The sequence below is a fragment of the Mus caroli genome, unplaced genomic scaffold, assembly GCF_978045245.1.
Source record: "Mus caroli unplaced genomic scaffold, Mus_caroli_1 scaffold_4, whole genome shotgun sequence".
Lineage (NCBI taxonomy): Eukaryota > Metazoa > Chordata > Mammalia > Rodentia > Muridae > Mus > Mus caroli.
This window is the reverse complement of record NW_028227259.1, coordinates 110,124,623-110,134,711: the sequence shown is the minus strand read 5'-3', so window position 1 is coordinate 110,134,711 and position 10,089 is coordinate 110,124,623. Positions and strand designations below refer to the sequence as shown.

General features: G+C 45.5%; 1 long non-coding RNA gene across 1 annotated transcript; it reads right to left on the bottom strand.

The window, feature by feature from the left end:
• Positions 1–4,646: 4,646 nt before the first annotated feature.
• Positions 4,647–9,747, bottom strand: LOC110295352 (uncharacterized). The gene is made up of 5 exons (XR_002378051.2): positions 9,618–9,747; positions 8,082–8,221; positions 6,119–6,219; positions 5,914–6,034; positions 4,647–4,897 (listed from the first exon to the last, which is right to left on the bottom strand). It is a non-coding gene; the product is annotated as an uncharacterized LOC110295352 (long non-coding RNA).
• Between the last annotated feature and the right edge of the window lie 342 nt (positions 9,748–10,089).

Here is a 10,089-nt window from a genome sequence, read left to right as displayed (position 1 = left end):
TCTGTCGAGGCTTTGAAAGCCATTCTTTCCTTGTTTCTTGCTCAGGATTTGAGAATTTTTTTTCTGATATTCTTTTGCGGTCCCAACTAACTCAGAAGAGTAGAAGCAAATATTTACCATGTTCTTACTGTGTCCAGAGTTTAGACGGGGTGGCAGCCCAGGAAACCTGGAGTCAACCCACCTAACCTGACTCCAAAGCGTCAGAGCTCAGCACAAAGCATCCACTCCTCTTGGCATTTATTTCTGCTGTTGCAGGAAAAGGGTACTGTCAGCTCTGGCTTTACACAGTGAACTCTGCCTGTGTTCCTTGTTCCTTGCCCTTCCCTGAGGTCAGTCCCCTGCCCCACCCTTTCTAGGACTGCCAGGATCTTCAAGCTCTCCAACATATACACGGGTTCATCCAAAAGAGGCAAGACACCCTCATTCGTGACTCAAGAGTCCAGACTGGAATGCCACCACCGGTCATTGACCCTCACCTCACCCTGATATGCTGAGTTTGCCCTTTGGCTGTGACAGTCCTGGCTTTGATAGCCAGAGGTAACTGTGGCACTCCTGGGAAGTGAATCCCATTGGGCAGCGTGCCTATAAAGCCCCATCGAGGCTCCCAGGTTTAAAATAGGTCAACTATCAGTTCCACGCAGCATAGTCTTGAGGGGCAATGGGAGAGGAGAGGAGCCTCTCGGGTCACAAGCTCCTCCCATGCCCCGCCTTCCCTCCTGTTCATCCCAACTGCCTATCAAATCCATTTGATTCTACGTAATTTCTTATGTCTCTCAGCCTCTCCCACTTCATCCTTCCAGCTTCTGCGTCCGTTCAGATCTTATCACATCTTAGGTCTATTAACTAATTTCATTGCTCAGTCAATTCTCTCATTCTATTGAATTGAACCATATCTCTTCAGCTGAGATCCTTAAGGTGTAGAGAGCAAAGGTGTTCAGAAGGGAGCGGGCCATCGGAAGGTACCTCATCAACACGTGTGGAGAGCCTCCCCACCACACTCTCCCTACTGCTTACAGGTTTTTAACAAAAGGCCTGTGGTTAAATAATTATTATACCCTACACCACTGGGCACAGGAAAAGCCCTTCTGGTCCTATTATGTGGATGATTTCAGGAACGCTCCTGGTCCGGTCAGCACAAAGTAGACATGTTGTCATCATGACAAAGCATTTGCAGGCCCGTGTAGGGATGAGAGGTATTTTGTTGGTTCCTGGTTTGTTTGTTTGTTTGTTTGTCGAGTCAGGATCTAACTTAGGTAGCCCAAGGCTGATTCATGGTCCTCCTGCTTCAATCTCCCAGATACTGAGATTACAAATGTGTGTCACACCAAACCATGCAAAAGTATAATACCTTCCTCTCACCCATCACAAGAGTCACACACAAGACTGTACAGAAAAAGACAGTCTGGCAAGAGTAAACAATTATAGAGTAAACAATTATGAATTCACTTAAAAGTTTTAGGCAGCCAGGCAGTGGTGGCGCATGCCTTTAATCCCAGCACTTGGGAGGGAGAGGCAGGCGGATTTCTGAGTTCGATGCTAGCCTGGTCTACAGCGTGAGTTCCAGGGCAGCCAGGAAACCCTGTCTCAAAATAACCAGAAAAAACAAAGCAAAACAAAACCCAAAAAAAGTTTTAGGCAGTACAAGACTCTTCGCAGAGACCCAAGAAAACTGTGTTTCATTTTAGTTTTTTTAAAATGTATCTCTGTGTGTATAATGTGTTTGTGAAAATGTGGGACTCTGTGTGCAGGTAAGAAGGCAGCCTCAGGCCCCATTCTTCCCTTTCCAGCTTTCTGGAGACAGGAGCGTTTGGCTGTTTTCCTCCGCACAGCAAGTCACATCAGCATCTGGGGGCTTCAGTCTCTGAATCCTAGCTTCCTGTCAGACTTCTAGGATTGCAGATGCCCGTGTTGCAGTGCTTGCGGGCTCTGGAACTTCGAACTCAGGTCCTCATGCTTCTACACGGTAAGTTCTTTCCCCGCCTGAATCATCCCTCGGAAGAAGATGAGTTCAGCTCCCAGCACAAACCTAAACTCAGGATAGAATAAAGGGGCGATTCGCCCCAGTAACTCTGAGGAGTCAGACGTAAGAAGACAAGAAGTGGGAATCTGCCACGTAGCTGAACCCAGGTTAGAATAAAAGGATAATAAATTAAGAAGTCAGAGAACAAGCCTAAGCTTACACTGAAGACATTTATTAATAAATAATTAGTTTCAGAGTCATTATTTCTGGAAATTAAATGGCTGGGAGGAAAAGTGTTTTTTGTTTGTTTTGTTTTTGTTGCTTTTATACGTCTCCCGCTCAGACTCCTCTCCTTACTGAGTGATCATTTCCTTAACATACCCACATCTGTTTTCACCAGTTAGAATGCCTCATAAACACTGATAAAGACACAAGTTGCCCACCCCCCCAAATTCAGATGAACATTCTGGGACCCCCATCTGATCGAGAATTGTGGGAAAGGTGTGTAGGTCAGCACATGAGACAAGGACTGTGTGCGTGAGCTTCTGGGACGGGGACAGCTGCTTCCTCCTCCTTCTCCATTTCCCCAGGCCTCTGCTGTCCCCTCTTCCTCAACCTCCCTAAAAACCTAACCTTTTTCAAAGACCTCTGTTCCCTCCTGCCCGTTCCCTGACCTGCTCCCAGTTGCTGCTGTCTTTTCTCTATAGCTGCAAAGGTGAATGCCTTTGTCATCAGCTGGACAGTAGAGGAAGTTAAACTCTGCCCAACCTCAGCTCCTCTCAGGCGGGAAATGTGTGTGGGTTCTGTTGGGGAACGCACAGTGGAGGTGAAAGACTGGGACTAATGTCCTCCTGAGTTGTCTAAGGGCAAGGATGTCCCTGAAGCCATCATTATTCTTCTTCCCAAAACAATGGTAGGAAAGAAGCAAAGAGATTGTGAGCCTCTAATACTTCTAACTACTAACTCGTAACTAATCCTGTTATTAGTGGTCTGGTAATACTGGGTAAGGAAGTTTTATTTCCTTCCTGGACCTATGTTATTGCAAAGGCCCCTCGTTTGAAAATATTCATTTATTTCTTACTGTAGACAGTTTTGATCTGATTGTCTCCCTCCAGACAGAAGATGGGGTAGGCCTAGTCTATTCTGGCACAGCAGCAAATAAAAACTCACACATAGAATCAGTGATAGAAGTGTAAAGGCTATGTTTGAAGATTCAGGGCCTTGGCCTATGTGTGCTCAGGGCTGATCAGACAGCTCAGTGGTAAAGGGCTTGCTATGCAGATATGAGAGACTTGAGTTTGATGGTCAGTGGCCATGAGCAAAAGCCAGGGGTGGTGACTCAGGCTTAATCTTAGTGTTGGGGAGGTGCCTTAGTTAGGGTTTACTGCTGTAAGCAGACACCATGACCAAGGCAACTCTTATCGGGGCACCATTTAATTGGGGCTGGCTTATAGGTTCAGAGGTTCAGTCCATTATCATCAAGGTGGCAGTCCGTTATCATCAAGGCAAGAGCATGGCAGGACCGGGCAGGCATGGTGCAGGAGCTGAGAGTTCTACATCTTCATCTGAAAGCTGCTAGCAGAATACTGGCTTTCAGACAGCTAGGATGAAATTCTTAAAGCCCATGCCTTAGTGACACACCTACTCCAACAGGGCCATACCTCCTAATAGTGCCACTCCCAGGGCTGGACATATACAAACCATGAACTGGAGGAGAGACAGTTTCTTGGGACTTGCTGGTCAGCCAACCTAGCCAACTGGAAAACTCAGTATCAAAAGACAAGGTGTGGGGCTGGTGAGATGGCTCAGTGGGTAAGAGCACCCGACTGCTCTTCCGAAGGTCCAGAGTTCAAATCCCAGCAACCACATGGTGGCTCACAACCATCCGTAACGAGATATGGCGCCCTCTTCTGGAGTGTCTGAAGACAGCTACAGTGTGTACTTACATATAATAAATAAATAAATAAATCTTTAAAAAAAAAAAGACAAGGTGTATAGCACCTGAGAAATGGCATGTAAGGTTGACTTCTGACCTCCACACATCCACATCCACACCTACACATCCACGCACATGCACACATATGTTTAATTTCAAAATGAGCAGTGCTTGAGATGCCCAATTTGTGTAAAAAAAAAAAAAAAATCTTTCGTTCTAGCCCACTACCTGCAGAATAAAAGAATCCCACCTAAGGTTTCTAGCAGATTTTTAAAGACTTTATGTTGATTTAAAATTATGTATAAGGCTGTGTGCACTCAAATGCAGGTCCCCAAGGAAGGCAGAAGAGGGAGGGAGTCCCTGCATCTGGAGATACAGGTATCAAGAGCCATCTATCTTGGGGGCTGGGAACTGAACTTCGGTTGTCTGGAAGTCCTGTGTTCCCTCTAACCTCTGAGCTGTCTCTCCAGACCCTTAGTGTTTGTCTTGCTTTCAATGCAACCCAACGCTCTCCTGAATGCCTGTTGCTTACAGGGCTTCCTGGTGATACACTACCCTGTACCACACAGGGCAAACTTCTCATGGTTTCTGTAACTGTGGCTTGAGGACTAGCATGCTAAGATGAAGGCTGGCCTAGTAGTTGTTACTTTTTTTTTTTTTTCTATCAACCTAAAAGCAAAGGAAGCAAGCATTTTCCCCAAAATGATTTATCCTAACAACAGCCCAAAGGGAGTCTCCTGGGACAGGTCGCTGGGTTCAGAAGTTTATTAAAACTATTCCGAATTCCTTCTGCTCTTTCCTTCAGTGATGACTTCATTTAAGCTGAACAGTAACAAAGAAACTTCTTCAAGAAAAAACAACATTGAGAGGAAAAGCTGGCTGGGACGATAGCACAGTCAACATCTCCAGTTGGAGTTAGAGCACACAAATGATGCCAGGCATTCTTCTCAAGCCGCTTCACAGGGGACAAGTGACTCACAGGAATCCAAGAGAGGGCAATTCTGAGGGAGAAACAATTATTTTTCAGAAATATCCAAATTTTCCACAAGTTCTTGTCATAAAAATTCATCTACCAACACTGGAAAATTCCAGCTACCAGCAACTTCAGTTGCATTATAGCATGAGGCATCCTCTGCCCGAGTTTCCATCACTCACCCAGACACATGACACACAGACTTGATCTAAATCCATAAACACATATGTTCTTCCATTCTCATCCGAATGTTACGTTAACATGAGATTTGCATCAGCACACGTACAAATGAATGTTTTCAAAGTCATTCTTGATGAGTTGCACTTTCTTTTTTTTTTTTTTTTTTTGGAGACAGAGTCTCACTATGTAGGCTGTCCTGGGACTCATAATGTAGACCAGGCTAGCCTGAAATTCACAGAGATCCTCTTTCCTTTATTTCCCAAGTGCTGGTATTAAAGGCATGTGCCACCATAGCTGGGTCATTTTTATTTTGTCGTTTTAATTAAAATAAAAAGAATAGTTGATACAGGATTGCATGTAACCCAGGCTAGCCTTGAATTTGTTGATCCTCTTGCCTCCAACCTTCCAAGTGTTGGGATGACTAGTACCCACCATTATGCTTTGCTGGGATGGACCCAAGCCCTGTGCATACTAGACAAATATTCTACCAATTTAGCTAATATTCCTAGCCTAAAATGAATTGTTTATGTTTCTTTCAAAGTTTGCTTTTTCTAATCAAATTACCAGCCAGGAGAATGATTAATCCTATCAGTTACTTTGGTATAAACCAGTTGGTGTACTTCAGGTAAACTGAAAAAAGAAGAGGAAGGAAGCAGGCTTCTTTTTTATTTCTATTTTTCTCGGCTCCGGCACCACTTGCTCCAGCCCCGCTCGCTTCTGATGCCGTGATGGTAATAAATGAGACATTAGCACCAAGCACCGTGGTGCGTGCCTGTCATCCCTGCACTTAGGAGATAAGGGGCAGGATTACAAGTTCCTGGCCAGCCTGTGCTACATACCCACGCTGAAGCAGCACAGGCTTACCTCAAAACACGAGGCTCAGCAGTTAGGGGCCCTCGCTGCTCTTCCGGACGACCTGAATTTGGTTCTCAGAACTGGGCAGCTCACAACTACCTGGAACTGCATCTCTAGAGGACCTGATGGCCTGTGTGGGTGCGCACACATAAATAAAAATAAAAATAGCCACAACATAACATAAAACAGAACAGTAAATGAGATAGACCGTCACCTGATGAGGCTGTTAGGTAAGCGGAAACAGCAGTGTGAGGTAAGCGGAAATGACGCTGTGAGGTAAGCGGAAATGACGCTATGAGGTAAGCGGAAACGACCCTGTGAGGTAGACAGAAACGATGCTGTGAGGTAAAAATGACGCTGTGAGGTAAATGGAAATGACTCTGTGAAGTAAGCAGAAACAACACTGTGAGGTAAGCAGAAATGACGCTCTGATGTAAGCGGAAACGACACTGTGGGGGTAAGTAGAAACTTTACTGAGGCTCCCCAACGTGGCTCTTCTTGTTATGCTGTGTTGACTGCATTGCACATCCGTAGCCGCTAAGAAGGGGAACCTGTGTTGATAACATCTAATTAAGAATGCTGGTCCAGGCTGGAAGAACAAATATCAATGTTGGACTGCGAAAATGGGAGAACCAACCCCGCGGAGTTTGTCACCCGACCTCTACAGAGGCGCTGTGGCACGTGCTGCCAGAATCCCTAGGAAAATAATAGACAAAATTATAAAGAATATCCACCTCAGGAAAAACAGAAGCACATCAGATATCGACCAGTGAGATGGCTCTGCCGGCAAGGGGACTTTCCGCCAATAACACAACCTTCCAAAAAGATAACAAAAGGTAGAGTAATTAAGGACAAAACTTCATATTTTGAGTTTAGAAATAAACTCTGGGAAGATGCCCCAGTCAGTAAAGTGCTTGATGCAAGGTGTGAGAACCGGCTTCTGATTCCAGTACCTAGGTCCAAAGCCAGGCGTGCAGTACGGGCTGTAACCCAGCACTGAGGACATGGACACAGGTCACTAGGACCTGCTGGCCATTTAGTCTAGCTGAATTGGTTCTGAAAGAGAGCTGCTTGAAAAAGTCTAAGGTGGCAATTGAGGAACATACCCAGTGCCAACCTCTAATTAAACACACACACCCCAAATACTAAAACTTTAAATTTAAACAGAAAGAAAGAAAGGAAGAGAAAGAAGGAAAATAACTTTTTAAAGATCTATTCTGCATCAGTACTGTACAATTTGTCTCAAAGGGTTTTCATTTTAAAATTAACTAGCCAAGTAGTTCTGTTTTGGAGGCAGGGTCCCCAGGCTGTCCTTGAACTCCATATATAGTGGAAGGTGGCCTTGAACTTCTGATCCTCCTGCCTTTGTTTTACAAGAGCTGGGATTACAGGCTTGTGCTCCCTCACGCAGGACTTCAGGCGTGGTGGGCAAGCACTTTACCAAAGTGTTGCTCCCTCAGCTCCTCAAAGGGTTTTCCTTAAGCAGCACAGACGTTCCTCTCTGCTCTGCAAAACAGAGCGTGTTTTGAACGTGCTCATTTGAGTGCTTTCTCATGCCTGGAATTTCTTTCCTTTACTATTATTAAGTGTGGCTCGTTAAGCCAGCACTCTGGAGAGGGAGGTGCTGTGCAAAGCTGACATTGTCCTCTGACCTCAGCAGACAGGTGGCTGTAAGCTCCAACTTGACACAAACAGTGCAGTGCCAGCCAGGGACAAGGTCCTTAAAGACTCAACACCGTCACCCTTTACAGCGTCTTTTGGCTCCAGCTCTAAAAGACCTTCACATTTCTGCTTCTACCAGGAAATACCAGAGGGAATAAAGTCGTTGGTGAACTTGATGGTTTATATAGCTGCCCAGGCACAGCAAGGCATGTGACCTAGGGGCCTTCACTGTGGCTGATAGACTGTCTGGGCAGGAAAGTCAGCTTGCTTCTTTTGAGGTGGTGTCTCATGTAGCTCAGGTTTGCCTCAAGCTCATTATGTAGCCCAGGATGACCTTGAACTTCTGATTCTCCTCCATGACTGAGTTCTGGGATCACGGCTATAGTACCTGGTTAACGTGGTGCTGGGGATCACCCAGGGCTTTCTGCATTGTTAGGCAATGCTCTACCACCTGAGCCACAGTTCCAGCCCGTGTATTGGCTATCGCATGCCCTGTAGAGAGAGGCCTTGCTTACCCATTCCCAACGTGCAGGCAATGATAGTTTTCCAGCCATCTGTGTGAAGTTGTCCTGAAATAAGATGAGACCTTCTTTGGGTCTCATTTTTAACAGAAAAAGCATTCCCAAAGTTACAAGGTGACTCACAGTGAAGTGTTCTGGAAAGACATTTTCAAATTAATATTAATGCATTCAGTCATTTAGCATATTCATAAGCCAGTTTCCTTTATAAACAATGAAGAAAAATCACTGAATACAAAACCAGATAGCTCTACTTGCATGCAGTTTACAGTTTCTTAGCCAAGGATAAAAATATGTAGGAAAGTAAGAAAGTGTACATGCCTGTATGCATGTGGTTGCATGTGTCAAAGGAGTGAACAACTTTGGTCCATGAGTTTTGAATGACATTGTAGCATAACGTTGTCATTTATAGAAGTTATACTCTAGAACCACAAAATCCACTTAGAAAAAAATTCCCAAGTGTTTTAAGAAAGTTTACAAATTTGTGTTGTAATACTTGTCCGTTGCTGTCCTGGGTCACAGGTGTGGGTTGACCTCTGCAAAGAGATAACTTTTCAAAGTGAGGCCTTCTAACAGTAGTTGTGAAAGGTACATACATGCAAACAAAGACCTAGTCTAATTTCCAAAAGATTCCATGGACCCTAATTGGCCCAGAGCATTGTGAGAAATGTCAGTGCTTTGAACAGAGGACCAGAGAAGAGAAAGCTTCTTTGAGAAAATGCTTTCTTTCTTATTGGAGACAGAGTTTCATGGAGACCAGGCCAAGCTATATAATAAAGGATGGTCTGAGACTCCTCCTCCTCTTCTTCCTCCTCTTACCCCAACCCCCACCCTTCTCCTGAGAATCAGGCCAACTTGATGAAATGATATTCAAACAACTCGAAGGGAGCTGACAAGGACGGATGTCTTGAAACCTAACCCACTTCCTTGCTCTGTTGGAAAGTGGGGCCTCTAATGAAGTACTTAGGGCTAAATATGGTGATAAGGAAAGAGGATTCCCTTGGCCTGTGGGAATTAGTACTTAAAAGAAAAACCATGGGGGCTGGAAAGACGATTCAGGCCTTAGGAACACTTGCTGTTCTTGCAGAGGAACCAGGTTCAATTCCCAGCACCTACATGAGGGCTCACAACCACCTGTAACTCCAGCTCCAGGGGTTTTGAAAACCTTCTTCTGGCAGGCACGTGTGTGATATGCAAACAAAATATCCATGTGATAAAACAAACATTTAAAAAAGAAAAGAAAGACAACCTTATAGCAGTCTTTTACACACTCACTCCAAAGCGCACAGTTAGGAAAAGATACAAGACGGCTGACTACAGGCCAGACCAGGCCAGGCCAGACCAGGCTAGGCCAGGCCAGACCAGGACAGGCCAGACCAGACCAGGCCAGGCCAGGCCAGACCAGGCCAGACTAGGTTAGGCCAGGCCAGGCCCGACCAGGCCAGGCCAGGCCAGACCAGGCCAGACCAGGCCAGACCAGGCTAGGCCAGGCCAGCAGCCCTTGGCAGAAATCAAACTTGCCAGAACACTGACCTCATACTTCTCAGCTTCCAGGATACTGAGAAAATAAATTCCTGTAGTTTAGGTCACCTAGGCTGACTAAGAAAGAAGCCATGCAGATATCCAGGAGAGTTCCCAAGAGGAGACTAGCTAGTGACAAGGCCCCGGAGCACAGACAGGCTGGACAGGGACACAGCAGTGTATTGAGAAAGGAGGGTGGGAGAGGTCAGGGGTCAGTAGGTCAGTGGGCCAGTTAAGGACTTTGCCTTTTACACTGGCTTCAAAGGAAGGTTTGTAGAGCCTTTTGCAAGGTGAGGTGACATGTTTTCAAATGACGCGCACTTCTGCAATATTTGACTTTTGTGTAACTATGAACATGTGTTGCTCTTATAATCAGGAAAAAAGTCATCCGAACCCCAGGGCACCTACATGAGAACACGCTAACAGGCGAAGCTATGGACGTCAGTGCCAACATGTGGGTGTGAGGGGGGAAGTGCGGGAGGGA